Here is a 17,711-nt window from a genome sequence, read left to right on the forward strand (position 1 = left end):
AGTCACTAAGCTGTAAGCATTAGCTTACTGTTTAAGGCCAGGCAGGAGAATGGTGCAGGCAGGCCATTATTCTTGACTATGGGGTATAATCCCAGACACAAGAGGATAACAGTAGCCTGGGCAAGACACAGGGGTCTATTCAAATAAGAGCAAAAAAACCTCCCACAAACAAACAAAAAACAAAACAACAACAACAACTAAAACCCCACTGTTTGTGGCCAAACCTATAAGGTTTGTCATTGAAATTGGGTCTGGAAAGCTTGTAGGGACACAGAGGTCTCCCAGAAGCCACTCTCCATTCTAAGACTAAGGCACACCATGTATCTCTTTATTTCTATATGTATCTCTCCTCATTGATATTATCAATTATTGTTATTAATTAACAACTGATAGCATTAATTAAATATAATTAAGTAACAATTATTAATACTATTGTTACAGGAGAAGGAACAATCCTTATTATGTTCTGAGTCAGACCCAAGAGTGTCCATGTTTGATTCAGTTAATTCTCTTACTGTGAGGTTAGTTAATTTTGCCATCCCCATTTTACATACAAGAACACAAAGGCTCAAGGAAGTTGTCACCTGCCCTGCATTCAAGCCAGGAAGTGGTAAAGTCAGGATTCTCACTCAGGTCGGCCTCCAGAGCCCCAGCTCATAACTGCTTCTGACCCCCGTGCAGCAGCGAGAGCTTCCTGGGTTTTCTCATAATTTCTCATAACTGTGACTTGCGTTTGACCAGCCGGCCCCTTCGAGTCTCTCTCTACATCACCCCTGCTAACTGCTCCAGTCGCTCAGTATTTCACAGTTCAAATTCCCAGGAGAGGGAATCGGACCGGCCCAGATCATCTTTTAATGCCAGGCCACATGGTAAGCAGCTGCCCAGCTGAGGAGAGCCTGCGCGTGCAGTTCGGAAGCTCTGAGTGAGCAACGCTTTACCAAGAAAAAAGTAAGGTGCAACAAGAGGGTGAGGGTGTCTTCATGGACGCCAGGCTGTGGCCTGGATCTTGAGATAATGTTGGGCTTTGGGAGACAGAGACTCAGAAGGAAGAGCCAGCTTGGATATAGGAGGGGGATGGTATGAGTCAAAGTGCCTTACTGGGCCAGTGGAGTGGGTGGGAACAGTGCAAGGCAGGCTGGAAAGGTAGGACTTGAAGGTCGGTGGCGAACAGGGATACAGTTCAGCGGGAGTCACAGGATGTCTTTGAACAAGAGACAGATGTGATTTGGTGCACCCATGACCTTCTGAGCCTACTAAGAGCAGCCTTTCCAAAGCCCTGGGCAGTTCCAGTTGATTTCTGTGTCTCACTGCCCGACTATGTATTTTAATCTGAAATTACTATTTTGACAGAGCCTTCTCTTGCAAAACACATTCTGGTTTATCCAGACATGGTGATGTGCACCTGTAATTTCCATACTCAGGAAGCGGAGGAGGCAGCACTGCAAATTCTAGGACAGCCTGGGCGAAATAGTGAGTGGGGATATCATAGGTGCTCAGCAGGCAGTTGGACTAGACCAGGACTTTGAGCTGTCAGGTAGAGATTTGTCCAAGCAGATGGCTGATTACCGGGGAAGTGGTTAGTGTGTCAGAGAGGGCAGGGTTACGTTAGGACTGGGCCCAGTTTCTAGGAGATGCCTGTGAGCAGGGAGGAAGGACAGAAATCGGTGGAGTAACTGAATGAAGAAGAATATTAGGAAGTCGGTGGCCCAGAGGCCATAGGGTTCTTGAGAGGGACTTACAGAGCTATCGATGAGCAATACATGGCCAGTGGGATGGGGTTATTTGCATATTACAGGTGACAGTGATGGGTTGCAGTGTTGAGTGGCAAAGAGTACCTGCAGAGGTACCTGCAGAGGTGGGCAGGGTAGCTTACTCATTCAAAAACTTTATCCAGAGGCCTGAAGAGGCAGCTCCAGAGTTAAGAGTGCATACTGCTCTTGAGAAGGACCAGAATTTGGTTCCTAGGATCCTCAGGGTTAGTTCAGGTCCAGGGGCTCTGACACCCTCTTCTGGACTTCATGGGCACCAGCACTCATGTGCCCATCCCCCATCTACAGTGAGAGTAGTGGTTTCTTTAAAAACCCAGTTATGTACGTTATGTGAATGTGGCTTTGTTTTAAATCCCAGGTGCAGAGTATGGGACTGCTTCAGATGGTCCACAGCCAGTAATTATGATTTGTCTTGTGCTTTAGGAGGGGCGTGATTTTTGCCAGCTGCAGATAGTTTACATCTGGAATTCTGGGGACTCTGGAGAGGGTATAAATGTGAGAGCCCCAAGAGGACCCTCGGGGGCTGCTGCTCCTCTGCTGCTGGTTTCTATACCTGCCATTCATCAAGTGGTCATGAGCAAAGAGAGAAGAAATCAGATGGCCTGACCAAGACTGGACTTGCCCCAAGGAACTTGATGCCCCTAATCAGCAGGAAGTAGTCTAAAGAGGTCTATGCCCCTTTCCCCTCTAGCCTTCTTTCTTGCCTACCTAGTTTTGAGGACCTGGGGGTAGAAGATACAGGAACCCAATAAAGTATGCCAGGCAGTGGTGGCGCACGCCTTTAATCCCAGCATTTGGGAGGCAGAGGCAGGTGGATTTCTGAGTTCGAGGCCAGCCTGGTCTACAGAGTGAGTTCCAGGACAGCCAGGGCTATACAGAGAAACCCTGTCTCAAAAAACAAAACAAACAAACACCAAAGAACCCAATAAAGTAACCAAAAGATATGATTACACCCTTCCCTCCCATATATTAAAACAAACAAACAAACAAACAAAACAAAACAAGACAAAAAAAAAAAAAACCCTAATGTTATCAAGGAGAAAGGATGAAGGGAGGAAGGGAGAGACAAAGGAGGGGGGATATAGATGATGCTGATGGAGAAAGTTCCTCAGAGCATCTTCTCAGAAACAGGAAGGAAAGGAGCCGGTTAGGTGAAGCCGCAGAGAAATTCTGAGGTAGGCTAGTAGGTTTGGGGAAAGGCCATGAGGCTCTCTGATTTTCCATCAAAAGTGGATTGATGTGAATGGAGGTAGTGTGAGTAAGCTGCTCCAGTGTGCCCAGGAGGAAGAGCCAGAGAGCGTGTGGCAGCATCCTGTAAGGCTGGAGATTGGTGGGTAGGCTGGCAGGAGGCACGGGGCTGAAATAATGACTGATGAGGGCTGGGAGAGGAGGGAAGAGCAGGGCAGAAGGGGAAAGGGGCAGGGAGAAGGAGGAGGGTACAAGTGGGCAGTATTGAGGGAATGACCAAGGGGAGGGGAACGTGGGTTGGGCTTATAGAGGAGACTTTCAGACCCTGGAATTCTGGGATTTCTAGAGCTGAGGGTGGCAGTGCTGTTTTGTGGCTAGATAGAGGATGCATGGCTGTCCATAAGACCTTGGGGACCGAGGAGGCTGGGGGCTGCTAGGGACCTCACTGCTATGAGTATTTCCTGTGATACAACATTTAAAATCACACAAGGAGGAAGAGAGAGAGAGAGAGAGAGAGAGAGAGAGAGAGAGAGAGAGAGAGAGAGAGAGAGAAGAACAGGTGGTAGTGGTACATACACCTTTAACCCAGGCAGAGATAGGCGGATCTCTTGAGTTCTACACAGTAAGTTCTAGGCAGCCAAGGCTACACAGAGAAACCCTGTTTATAAATAAATAAATAAATAAATAAATAAATCACACAAATGGTATGTTTCTTCTTTTTTTTTTTTAAAAAAAAAAAGTCAATTCAAAACAAATAAACAAACTAGGGCCAGAATGATTGAAGTGGAAATTTCTGGTTTCCTTGGAGACTTAGTTGTGTCACGTGATATTTTTCTGGAAGCTGTCTTGTGAGTGGATGTTTTGCTGAAAGGGACACATGGGAGGGTGTTTTGCTGGAGCAGAAGCTTGGGAGCCTGTGATGTTTGGAAAGAGCGTGAGTGGAACCCCACAGACAGTGAAAGGACAGTCTTGCATTGCTACCCCTTACAGTGTTTCTCTGGTCTTCACTGGTCTTCACTTCATACAGAGAAATGGGCCAAAGAACTTCTCAAGGTACTCGCTGATTCTTGCTGCTTCTGCTTACCTGTGCTGATTAGGCAGAACCTTGCGGTTTCTGCTGGGTCAAGCCACTGCTACTGATTTGTGTTTGGCGTTTGCTATTGGACTGGACTGCTGGTATCCAGACAACCAAGAGTGGAACCGAAGAACTGCTTCTAAACAGGTCCATAACCCCCTTTTCCTATAAACCTTTCTCCCCTACCTCTAGCCAGTGGGCTAGAAGAGAGGTTGAAGGGTTCAGAATCCGAAATAAAGTAGACTTAGAAAAAATCTAACCCTATAAATGATGTCACCGTGCTGGTCTTGAAATAGATCTAGGTTCAGTTCCCAGCATCCACATGGCTATTCATCGATCTCTCTAACTGTGTTCCAGAGGATTCAACACCTTTGCATGGCCTCCCAGGGTTACTGACAGGCCCGCAGTGGACATGTACACATGCAGGCAAAACACTTAATAACACTTAATACACTTACAATAAAAATAAACAAACTGGGGGTGGGGGCTGGTGAGATGGCTCAGGAGTTAAGAGCACTGACTTCTCTTCCGGAGGTCCTGAGTTCAAATCCCAGCAACCACATGGTGGCTCACAACCATCTGTAATGAGATCTGATGCCCTCTTATGAGGTGTCTGAAGACAGCGACAGTGTACTTACATATAAACCTTTGGGCCAGAGTGAGTGGGGCCGAAGCAAGAGGAAGAAGGGAGGGGGAAGATTAAGAACAATAAATAAATAAACAAACTAAGCATGGTGGTAACTGCCTTTACTCATAACACCCAAGAGTCAGAGGCAGGTGGATCTCTCTGAGTTCCAGGCCAGCCTGGAACTGGTCTACAGTTTACATAGTGAGTTCTAGGACAGCGAAGGCTACAAAGTGAGACCTTGTCTTTAAAAATAATTAATTAATTAATTAACTAATTAATTAATAAAAAAGAGAAAATTAAATATTCTAAAAAATTAAAGAATATCTGATAATTGAAATAAAACTAATTTATAATCCCATCCCTTAGAAGTCCCCAGGAGTGATGTGTTGATGAATGCTCTCTTAGATATTTTTTGTTTGTTTTTATTCATTTTTGAGACAGGTCTCTCTTCCCTGTCCTGGAACTCACTGTGTAGACCAGGCTGGCCTCGAACTCAGAAATCTGCCTGTCTCTGCCTCCCAAGTACCAGTCTGGCTTTTAATTCTGAGTCTACCTGCTGTGTCTTCCTAGTGTTGGGATTAAAGGTGATCACCACCACACCCATCTTTTCCCCTCAGATCTTCATGTAAATATGCTTCATATAGTTCTTAGCTTAGGGAAAACAGAACTTAATTTCTCACAGTTCAAAGGCTGGGGAGTCCTAGCTTTGTCTCTGATGAAAGTCTGCTTCTATATAGATTGTGCCTTTTAGCATCTTCATATGGAGGAAGAGCTAAGTATACACTGTAAGACCAAAAGGGGAAGTCACATTAAGTACACACAATGGTTTTAAAAATAAAATGCACTGCTGAGATCATTTCAGACTCACGACTTGTAAATAATACAAGTGTAAAGAATACAGGGAGTGTTCGTGTCCGCCTTTCTCAGTCTTCCCTAACTGTTAAAATTGTACACCATCGGGGTGCGTTTGTCAGAGGAAATCGTCATTGGATCATTGTGAATAACTGACCTCTAAACTTCATTTGCCTGTCTTGGGATTTTCCATGCAAACCTTTTTCTTCCTCCAGGATCGAGTCCAGGACACCCTATTGCATTTAGTATACACACTGCTTTGCAACCTGCTTGTTCTTTTAGCATGATATGGGGAGGTCATTCAACAATGCTAACCGCTCTTCTACGCCATTGTTTTAATGGCTACACAGTATTCTGTGGATGACCATACTGTTGCCAATCCCTACTGTGGGAGAGGTTTAGGTTGTATCCACTTTTTCATTCTTATCAAGGAGACTGGGATGAGCCCTTGAAGCCAAATTTTCTGGACGTTCCTGGTTTGCATTTTTACAGTAATTCTTAAACACAGTGCTGTTGGGGCAAAGAAATACATACACCTTGTGGGGCTGTAGCTTCTCTTCCACAGCTATCCTGCTGAAAGGCTATGCCACTTCCTCTCTCCCCAGCTCTCCCCAGATACTTTTGTGTATGTTGCTTTTGTGTTGGGGATCGAACCCAGGGTCCTAAACACATTGGGCTTTCTCTTTTCTTTTCTTTTCTTTTCTTTTCTTTTCTTTTCTTTTCTTTTCTTTTCTTTTCTCTTCTCTTCTTTTCTTTTTTAAATGTATGAAATAGAGAGGTGTGGATGTGCCTAAGAGAAGCTGCCCACATTTTGTAGCCTCAATGTTCCTTCTTGCCAAGGGCTACTCTGACCCTGAATGCAGGTAGCAGCCAGAGTTGGGGGTTGGGTAGTAAGGTATGACTCCTGGCCTCTTGGATACCTCTTGATTTGAAGGCTGCAAAGGGGGCTGGGGCTGTTTCCTGGGCTTTGTTCTTTTGCTAGCAGCTCAGCTCCTAGAGAGAGAAGGGATGAGGAGAAGCTGTAAAGGGAGAGGGAGCCTCTGGTGCCCCCTATGAAAGCTGAGAAGCAGAAGGAGGGCAGTTCCCCGAGGGAGGGGGGCAGTAGACAGATTGGGAGAAACGTAACCTCCTGGAGACGCATGCTCCAGTTCAAGCAGGAGGTATTAAGGATGAAATATCTCCCGAGCAACAATTCATCTCTAACTGGGAGGAGAGGGACTCGCTGACATTTAGCTGTGATCGGGGGCTGCACACGCCTGTCTCTAGAAGCCTAACAGGAGCGCGGCTGCTTGTGTATGAGCAACTGTGCTGTGTGTGCACATGTACGTGGCACACGTAACGGAGTGTGAGGTTCTGTGTGCAGCTGCAGTGAGGTGGTGGCTATGGCAGTAGTGACCTGCATGAGATCTGGTGAGGGGTGGGAAAGGACAAGTCATGCGTGGCTCTTAGGAGGCTCTTAAGTGTGCACACTTAACAGGATATGTGTGAGAATATTTGTGTGATTTGAAAGTCATGTCTCTAACACAGTGCTAGAGTCTCTGTGAATTTGTGTGTGAGGCTAACTGCAGGCAGGTGTGACAGGGTACTGTGTGGCCTTGTTTGGTGACAATTGAGATAGAAGCTGAAGCTGGGCTTGCGACACCAGTGGATTGATAAAAGATGGTACATAGAAAGCCAACCCCTAGAGCAGGCTGTGTAAGCTATTGCCAGCCCATGTGGACCCTTTGTGAGCTTTAAAAGATACCCCAGGGACTGGGGAGAGGCTATGCTGGTACTGTGCTTGCCTGGCATGTACGAAGCTCTGGGTTTGATCTCTGGCATCACATAAACCACATATGGTGGCTCACATCCATAACCCTAGGATTGGGAGGCTGAGACACGAGCTTCAAGAAGTTAAATGTCATCTTCCATGAAGAGCAAGCCGGAGGCCAGGCTGGATTGCATGAAGTCCTGTTTATAAAGACAAAGAAAGGAAGGAAAGAAGGGAAAAGACCAACCTGCTATGAAGCCCCAGCCGTTAGCTCCCTTTATACCCTCAAAGTGCTCCCCACGAAGTACTAGCCTTCATGACTCCAAGAAGACCCTACTTGTCCCCACTTTATTTCTTTACATCCTCTTTAAAGAACTTTATCATGGTACTTACAATTTCAATATTTCTGGCTATTTTGTGTCAATAAAGCATCATGGTGATTAAGACTCCTTGTGTAGTTTTGTCCTGCACATGAAAGTAACACCAGTTGCTAAACGAGGGTCTGGGAGAACAGGCTAGTGGCTTGACATATATTTCCTGAATGGCTGAGTATTTGTCGAGCCAGACAAGGAGCCTGTGCTTGAGTATGGGCACACAGACGAATAGCAGTGTGGAGCTGAGCTGGGAGTCTATGCATCTGCCGGATGTGTATGCCAGGCGTATGACCGTCATCTCACACACTCCTCCCCCTTTCTCCCAGGTTCCTATCTCTAGATCGTCCAAAGATAGGAAGCTTGTGCTAACAGGCTGAGGCCACTTCCAGCTCTGCACTGAGACAAGTCAGGGATGAGGGAGTGGTAAGGTTAGACTTGCTGAATGAAGGGACAGCCAAGGCTTATATTCCCCCCACACACATGTTCTTGCACCCTCATTTCCCTGGTTGGGTCCTGACAGTTGTTTCTTAGAGCTGGGCTCAGAAGAAACTACTGACCAAGCTGTCCAGGCTCTGTCCCAGGCTCTGTCCCAGGCTCTGTCCCAGGCTATGTCCCAGACTCTGTCCCAGGCTCTGTCCCAGGCTCTGTCCCAGGCTCTGTCCCAGGCTCTGTCCCAGGCTATGTCCCAGGCTCTGTCCCAGGCTCTGTCCCAGGCTATGTCCCAGGGCCAGCTCTTGATACTCTTGTCTGACGTGGGTTCTGATCTCCAATTCTGTCTGGTGGTGCTTCTCTAGAACTCAGAGAGACGGAAATTAGAAGGTCAAGGTTATCCTCAAATGTATAGCAAGTTTGAGGCCAGCCTGGGCTAACCTGAAAGCTAGGTGTGGTGACTCGTGTATGGAACAGTGCTAGAGAGGCAGAAACAAGTGGGTTTGTTGCAGGTTTGAGGTCAGCCTGGTCTATATAGTGAATTCTGGACCAGGAAGAGCTACATAGTGATTCCCCACTTCCCAGAAGGCAGTGAGCCAGGAGAGATGGCTCAGCAGTTAGAGTGCTGGCTGTTCTTCCAGAGGTCTCAGGACTCAATTCCTAGTACCAACATGGTGGACTGTGACTCCAGTGCTAGGGAAATCTAATATTCTCTTCTGGCCTCTGCAGGCACTGCATACATGTGATATATAGACACACATTTAGGCAGACACTCATACATTTAAAAAAAAAAAAAAAAAGAACAAATAAAGGGGCTGGAGAGATGGCTCAGTAGTTAGGAGCAAAGACTAGGTTCAATTCCCAGCACCCACTTAGCAACTCACTACTGTCTGTAACTCCAAGATCTGACCTCACACAAACATACATGCAGGCAAAACACCAATACATACAAAATGAAAATAAATTATAAAAATAAATAAATAAGCAAAACCTTTAAAAAAAAAAAGTAGAGGGGTCATCAAAATGACTCAATAGGTAAGGGCATGAGCCATCAAATGTGTTTGCATGCATACACACACACACACACACACACACACACATACACACACACAAATACACAAACAAATAAATGTAAAACAAAAACATTTAAAAGCTCTTTTAAAGCCAGAAAAAGCCAGGTGGTGGTGGCACCTGCCTTTAACTCTAGCACTCAGGAGGCAGAGGCAGGTGGATCTCTGTGAGTTCAAGGCTAGCCTGGTCTACAGAGCTAGTTCTAGGATAGCCAGGGCTACATAGTGGAGCCCTGTCTTGAAAAACTAAAAAGAGCCAGGCACACACCTTTAATCCTAGCACTACAGTGAGAGTTCTAGGACAACCAAGACGATACATAGAAACCCTGACTCAAACCAAAACCAAAACCAAAACCAAAACCAAAACCAAAAACAAAAACAAAAAACAGAGCCAGAGAGATAGGACAGATGCATACAGAGACTGGGGTAGGCTGCAGTCAGTGTGTGGATGTCAGTAGAAGAGCAGAGAGAAAAATGATCTATGAAGAAATGGAGGGGAGGAAAAGAAAAGAGAAAGTGCTGGCAGCTGAACAGGTTCAAGGCAGAGTCACAGGCACGAAGGACAGAGCCTTACCATGCCCTTAGTGAGGGGCTGTGGAAGTCGGGGTACATCAGGGCCTCAGGTGGCCATCCATTCTGCCAATCCCATCTCTGCTTCTAAAATCTGGAGCTGCCCTGAGACCTGCTGATGGGCACTGAGTGACAGAGGCAGGGATTTGTTGTGCTGAGTCCTCTCAAGGAGGACACTCTGCCTCAGAACAGTTGGAGGGACCATAGGAAGGTCTGACAGGAGAGACTCAAGCTGGCTGTCCTTGTATGACCTGGTCCTCCGTGTCTTGCTCTGGGTGAGAAAGGAAGACCATGCTCTGCCAGACAGGAGCAAAGCCTGAGGGCTTTGTGTTCCCTCAGTGAGCCCCTGGCCTCCTGCCCTGGTGGCCTCCTACTCTAACCCACAGGGACTCTATTTGGGGGGCTGGAGGGATTGTTGAGACTGGGTTTCTCTGTGTAGCTCTGGCTGTTCTGGAACTCATTCTGTAGACCAGGCTGGCCTCAAACTCCTGAGTGCTGGGATTAAAGGTGCCAACACTGCTGAGACACTAATCTTTTGTTCTCCCTTTTCAGCTCCTCAGCCTTGATCCCATCCCTTCTGTTGTTAGAAAGGACAGACAGCTTGCTATTTGTCCTGGAATCTGACCTCTGGAGCAGGCAATCCCCTGCCTCTGGCCTCTGCCCCCTCCGCCCCCCCACCTCTCTCTGTGTGTCTCTGTCTCCCTCTCTGTCTCTATCTCTGTCTCTCTGTCTGTCTCTGTCTCTCTGTCTCTCTGTCTGCCTCTGCCTGTCTGTCTGTCTGTCTGTCTGTCTCTCTCTCTCTCTCTCTTTCTCTCTCTCTCTTTCTCTCTCTCTCTCTTGTTCTCTCTCTCTCTCAGGTTCACAGAACTAGCCTGTACAGAAACACACCGAAGGCAGGAGAACTGGATCAATGCTTGAGAACACAGTTGGCTCATGCAGAGGACCTTTTTTTAAGAAAAAAAGAAGGACTGGAGAGATAGATCAGTGGTTAAGAGCACTGGCTGCTCTTCCAGAGGACCTGGGTTCAGTTCCCAGCACCCTCATGGCAGCCCACAGTTGTAACTCTGGTTCCAGGGGACCTGATACCCTCACAGACATATATACAGACAAAACACCAATGCACATAAAATAAAAAATAATTTAAAAAAATAAAAAAAACCCCACTCAGCCGAAACAAAACCCAACAAAAAATAAACAATAAAAAAAAAAAAAAAAAAAAAAAAAAAAAAAAAAAAAACAGAAAACAAACCCAAAAGATACAGGTTCTGTTCTTGGATGCTCTGCTCCCAAGAGGATTAAGACAGGGAACTAGGCTCAAATAGAGATGAGGTCCAGGTCTGCATTCCTTCTCATTGCCCTCCCCCAACTTTCAAAGCTTCTTGTTTCACATAAGACTGGAGCCAGTTGCAGGTAATGTCCCTGTCAGGGTATAGCTGGGCTCATCCATCATCTGCTAGGAGCTTGCCCATTGTGCCCTCCTGGGATGAGCCCGAGTGTCTTTTCCTTTCTCTCGGTGACAACTTGATCAGACTCTATGCTTTTTAAGGATAAGCAGCAAGTCTTGTTCATTCAGTGCCTCTATGGTCCAGTCAGTGCCTGGTACTTGGTAGTCAGTCATGGAAAAACACCAAGTAGTGAATGAGTGAGTGAAGGCTGGGGGCGTGGCTCAGAAGGGGCTGGGGGCGTGGCTCAATCGGCAGAGTGCTGGCCTAGTGTGCATGAGGCCCAGGGCTGATCTCAAGCATGATGTAAACTGAGTATGGTGTCCAACGTCTATAGTCCCAGAATTTCTGTGGTAGAGGCAGGAAGATCATTCTTGACTATTCTGAGTTGAAAGACAGCATGGCCTTTTGAGTTTACTCAGCTCATCTGGCTAGCATTGGGTGGAGTCTCTATTAATGAGGCCTGAGCTCTGTCTAAAGTTCAGGCAGCCTATGTGTATATAGAGCAAACCCACACACTCTCTCTACACACAGGCCTTGTCTTGGCTAGGAAAGTAAATTAGAAAGAGCTCTCATTTCAAAATCTATAAAATCAAGACCTAGTTCCCTTCTTCCTTTCTTAACTCCTGGCCCTCCATCAAATATATATATATATATATGTGTGTGTGTGTGTGTGTGTGTGTGTATGTGTATATATATATATATATATATATATATATATATATATTTAAATATATATAATTTTTATTTTATGTACACTGGTGTTTTGTCTGCATGTGTAAGGGAGTCAGCTCCCCTTGAACAGAACAGGAGTTACAGACAGTTGAGTGCTGCCACGTGAGCACTGGGAATTGAACCCAGGTCCTCTTGCAACAACAGCCAGTGCTCCTTTTTAAAAAGAATTTTAAAAAAAGATTTATTTATTTAACATACAGTATTCCACATGTATGTATGCCTGCACATCAGAAAAGGGCACCAGATTTTGTTATAGATGGTTCTGAGCCATCATGTAGTTGCTGGGAATTGAACTCAGGATCAATCTGGAAGAGCAGTCAGTGCTCTTAACCACTGAGCCATCTTTCCATACCCTGACAGTTTTATCTGAATGAAAGGCAGACCCATGCCTACAGGTCATAGGATCAGGCCAAGGATCTGAACCTGATTCATGTATCCATTCTGGGATAGCTTCGGATCCTCTTCCTTCTCACACGGAAGAAAGAACCACATGTGGCTAGAGGGGTAGACTGTGCGCCCCAGATGACAGAAGTGACACAGTCATCCCTCTTCCCTCTTCCCAATTCAGACTCTAGGCTCTTACTGCCTATGGAGGAGGCATACTCTATCCAGGGTCTGTCTCTATGGTAAGCCTTCTGGAACAGAGCAATGGGTCCTTATTCTTTCTAGAAACCCTAAGAATACATAAACCGGAACAAGACCACTGAGTGAGATACCACAGTCGGGGTGAAGGGCATACTTACTTTTGAACTGCTGCACAGCCCAGGCTATAGACTTGAAGTACCTCTGCCCCCACCATCTGCATGGCAGGATTACACACATGTGCTAACACATCTGGCTCTGGACTAAACACCCCCTGCCATAGTTCACTCTCCTTCCTCCATAGTTTCTGAGCACCCAGCTGTCTACGCTGTAAAGTCTTTCTGGAAAATACCATTTCTTAGCTTGCTTTGGGCTTGAACGTTCCAAATCAGCCTTCAGAGACGGACTATCCAAACCTTGCTTGGTTTGCTCAGCAAAAACTCAAAAGCTCAAGAAAAGATGTTGGCAGGATATTAGTCCCAGAAAGGGTAAGGCACTGCCAAGCTCCTTGGCCTAGCCAGGCCAACCTCTGTAAGTGATGGCAGAGCCAAGACAAAGGTCTCCTAAGATGTTAGCCAGGGATCTATAAGCTACCATGTCCAAGCAGGCAGGAGCCTCGAGTGCAAAAGGTCAAATAGGACAATGGGAACTTGATCTGAACTAGATGATTGAGTGAGGAGGGGGCTGGGTGAGCAAAGAGTCCAAGAGACTATTGTGATAACTCGGTGTGTGTGTGTGTGTGTGTGTGTGTGTGTGCTCGAGCGCGTGTACACATGCGTGATTCACGTATATGTGTATGCATGTGAGAAGGCCAGTGTCCAGTGTTTTTCTCAATTGCTCTCCACTGATTTGTTTATTTGTTTGTTTTCCAAGACAGGGTTTTTCTGTGTAGCCTTGGCTATCCTGAAACTCTCTCTGTAGACCAAGGCAGCCTCGAACTCACAGAGACCTGCTTGCCTCTCTATCCCGAATGCTTGAGATTTAAAGCATGTGCCACCACCTCCCAGCTTTATTTTTTTTATTTTTATTTTATGTGTATTACTGTTTTGCCTGCATGTAGGTCTGCGCACTGGTTCCCTCAGAGTCCAGAAGAGGGTGTTGGATCCCCTGGAACTGGAATTACAGACAGTTGGAGCCACAATATGTGTACTGGAACTCAATCATGGGTTGGTCCTCTCGAATAGCAGCGAGAACTTAACCCCTGGGCTATTTCTCTAGCTTCTATATTTATTTTTAAGTTCATGTATGTGCGTGTGTGTATTTGAGTATGAGTATGTAAGTACCCACAGAGACCAGAAGTATCAGATTTCCTTGGAGCTGGAATTACGAGCAATTGCAGGCTATCTTTTTTGTTTCTTTTTAATGACAGGGTTTCTCTGTGTAGCCCTGGCTATCCTGAAACTGGATGTGTAGACCAGGCTGGCCTGGAATTCAGAGAGATCAACCTGCCTTTGCCTCCCAAGAGTTGGGATTAAAGTTATGTGCCACCACACCGCTGCAGGGCAATTATAAACTATCTAACAGTTCTGAGAATTGAGCTGGGGTCCTTTGTAGTAGCAGTGTGTGCTCCTAAACACTGAGATATCGCCAAACCCTCTACTAAATTTTTTGAGACAAGATCTCTCACTGAACCTGGAGCTAGACCATTTTGGCTAGACAAGTTGCCATCAAGCCTTCTGGGATCAGCCTGACTCTATACTACCTCCACCAGCCACGCCTGGGGTTAGTGTGGAGTCTGGCTGTCCGAACTGAGGCTCTCATGCTCTACCCAGGAAACCATGCTCCATCCCCAAGAGATTATTCTGACCAGGAAGTTATAGATATGTTCTGAGATTTCTAGACAGAAGAAATGGATCTGGGTAGAGGGTAGGGAGTTTCCTCACAGTACCAAGATGGTGGAGCTATTGGAAGCTATATTTCTTATTATGGGATAGGGAAAATGATTGTTATAGTGAGGTTGAAATTGAAGCTATTGGGCTGATTATAATAGCAGGAATGGGGTGATGAGTGGTCGGTGTAAATGAGTGTTTCCATGGTGATAAAGGGAGTAAGTGGTGTTGGCTGTTGTCATGGTGAGGGGGTGTGGTGACATAAAATCTCAAAGTAACAGAAAGAACCATTTCTGGAGTTGAGGTGGCGTCAGTGGGTGATCCTGACAATAATTATAGTGACAAATGAAGGCAGCTGTAAGCTGACGTGTTTTCCAGGTGTGTTGGAAATGGATGCATTGGTAAATACAAGCTCTTTGTGCGGTAGTCTTCTTCCTCTAACCCAGTCTATGTATGAAGTGGGTCTAATCCTTTAGGTGAGCTCCAGAGGAACACACTATGTTCCCCCTGAGCCCGATGCGCCTATAATCACACATGATCTTTCCTGGTCTACTTGTTTGGATTAAAGGCAAAGTGGGAGTGAGAACAGGAGTGCTCCGGCTTCCCCTCTCTTGCCTCCATCTTCCTAGGGGTCTACTCGCTTCCTGAGATAGTCCTGCCCCAGGGTCCAATACAGGAAGCTAGGCTTAGAAGCCAGAGCTTGCTCTGTGTGCCAAGCATCTGGCTAGAAATGGGATAACTCTGCCAAAAGGCCCTCCTTGCAGCAGTAGGAACACTGGTTACTGTAGCTGCTACTCTCAACTCAGGGCTGGTCCTCAATCCCTAATTGGTTTTCAGCCTCCAGCAGTTCCCTTAGATCTGAGCTGGCCAATCTTGCCACTTCTAGCCAAATGTGGCTCCTGAGCGCTGGAAATGACTCCTCCAACTGAGATGTTAGTTTGAAGACCTAGCATGAGAGAAGAGGATATAAAAGATCCCCTTAATAATTTTTTTATGCTGCTCACATGCTGAAATATTGTGTGACTGTTGAGCCACATAAACATATTACGAAAACCAAGCTCACCTGCTCGCTCTCTTTCGTTTTTTAAGTGTCTGCTGGAAACATGTAAGTACTGTGTGTGGTCCATGAGACACGGGGCAGTGTTGGCTTGGCTCACCTGCTTTTCCTTTGTCCAGGGATGATAAGGAAAAGAAGAGATGATGAAGACTCTGAAGTAACGGTGGCTTGGGCCATGAGAAGTTTGCTTCTCTCGAGTTCCACAAAGAAGAAGCTCATGCAGGGACCAATGTGTCAGCCACGCCCCAGTGTCAGGGCTCCAGGGGCCTTCCTCACTATTTGTCTACCATCCTAAACACAGCTTTTATCTAGAGGTCAAAAAGAGGCTGTTCCAGCTTCTGGTCCATTTTATACCCATGAGAACTAGTAGATGGTGAGCTCCTTCTCTTAGGAGCAAAGTCACGGGCTGCTTTGATAGTTCTGCGGGTAAAGGGTCTTACTAACAAGCTGAACAACTTGAGTTCTGTCTCTGGGCCCCATATACTGGAAAGGGGAGAGCCAACTGTTTCAAATTGTCTTCTGACCTACACACACACACACACACACACACACACACACACACTCACTCACTCACACACTCACAAGCACACACCACAGCATGTGTCTGCCCATGTGTCTACATGCATCTACAAACAAGTAAATAAATAAATGTAATAATTAATCAGAATAAAGACAGCCCAGAAAATCACCTCTGCTCACATCTCATTAGCCAGGATCTAGTTACCTGGACACATCTAGATGCAAGAAAATCTAGGAAGCAGAGTCATAGACTAGGTGGCCACTGTCTACCTGACACTCAAGGATTCAAAGAAGCAAAGGAGAATAAATATAGGAGAAAACAGCAGTCTCCATGGCACCCAAGGAAGGGCTGTTACCCAAGGCCCTTCTCTCCTCTGGGTCTGAGATACTGGTGCAGCTGGCATCAGAAGAGTGGAGAGACAGTCTCCAAGCGAAGCCTGCTCTTCTTAGAACGACCTCTTTTGACCTATTTTTTCCTTGCTGTTTTGTTTGTATGATTGGTTGGTTGGTTGTTTTGTTTTGTTTTGTTTTGTTTGAGACCAGTTTCTCTGTGTCATCCTGGCTATTCTGTAACTCTTTCTGTAAACCAGGTTGGCCTTGAACTCACAGGGAGTCCACCTGTCTTGAAGAGAGATCTCTTTAGGCTGAGGGGAATATCCCTACACCTCCAGCCTGCTGATTTACCTCACTTTTTGAAACAGGGTCTCTCTCTATGTAACCCTGGCTATCTTTGAACTTGCTATGTAGACCAGGCTGGCTTTGAACTCACAGAGATCCTCCTGCCTTTGCCTCCCAAGTGCTGGAAGTAAAGGCATGTGCCACCATAGCCAGCTTCAGCCTGCTGCCCTTTTGTGTACTGAATGAGCTTTTTTTTTTTCCTATGAAAAGAGGTTGGGGATATAGCTCAGGTGGCAAAGTAAACAATTCTTTAAAATCCAAGATCTCTTGCTGAGACGTTGACCATGCTTGCAATATTTTGGGATTTATATTCAAAGTCTTCACTGATCACGTGGCACAAGAACGATGACTTCAAACATTTCTTAGGTAGATTCTCACAGGTGCTGCCTGCTCGCCTTCTGTCCTGCCACAAATAACTTTCTCCACCTCTATCAGGTGCCCAGTGCTGGCACGGACACTGGTAGACCCAAGTGACACAAAAGACTAGGCTTCAGGGAGTGTATCACTGGAGAATTTATTTATTTATTTATTTATTTATTTATTTATTTATTTAAAAAAAAGTGTTGTGGGGGGAGAAAAGAAAGAAAGAAAGAAAGAAAGAAAGAAAGAAAGAAAGAAAACCAAACCAAGGACCATTGTCCAGATGCAGCTTCACCTCGTTATTCTCAACTAAAAGATTCTTGAGAAAAATAAACTTGGCCTGTAAATATAGGACCTCCGTCTATCTTGCCCACCGATGTGTTAATTCCTTTTCTGTGTACACAGCAAGTGTGAGGAGCATCCGTTGAATGAAGGGATGAATGGCAAGCTTGCGTTTATTCTGGAGTCTGAGCCAGAGTGGAGTAGTGCGGAGAACCATTTAAGAGATTACTGAGTTTTTTAGTAGGGTCTCACAGGACACCCCCGCCCCAGTTCTACTTCATTGTGTCCCCTGTTCCTTCTCGGAGGTCTAAGACTCTGGTTCTACACGCCAGTCCTTCCCACCACCTTCTCCACTGATGAATGAGTGCTTGGTCTCCTAAACTAGGGGCGAGCTACTTTTGGGGAACCAAACATATTTGGTAGAGAGATGGGGTGAATGTGGGCATTTCCGAAGAGGTTACCTTTAGTGGCGGCTCCCTGCTTTGGAAGGCCCTTTGTTCTTGCCCGGTGGCTGCCTATCTC

Source organism: Arvicanthis niloticus, chromosome 1 (genome assembly GCF_011762505.2).
Source record: "Arvicanthis niloticus isolate mArvNil1 chromosome 1, mArvNil1.pat.X, whole genome shotgun sequence".
Taxonomy (NCBI): domain Eukaryota; kingdom Metazoa; phylum Chordata; class Mammalia; order Rodentia; family Muridae; genus Arvicanthis; species Arvicanthis niloticus.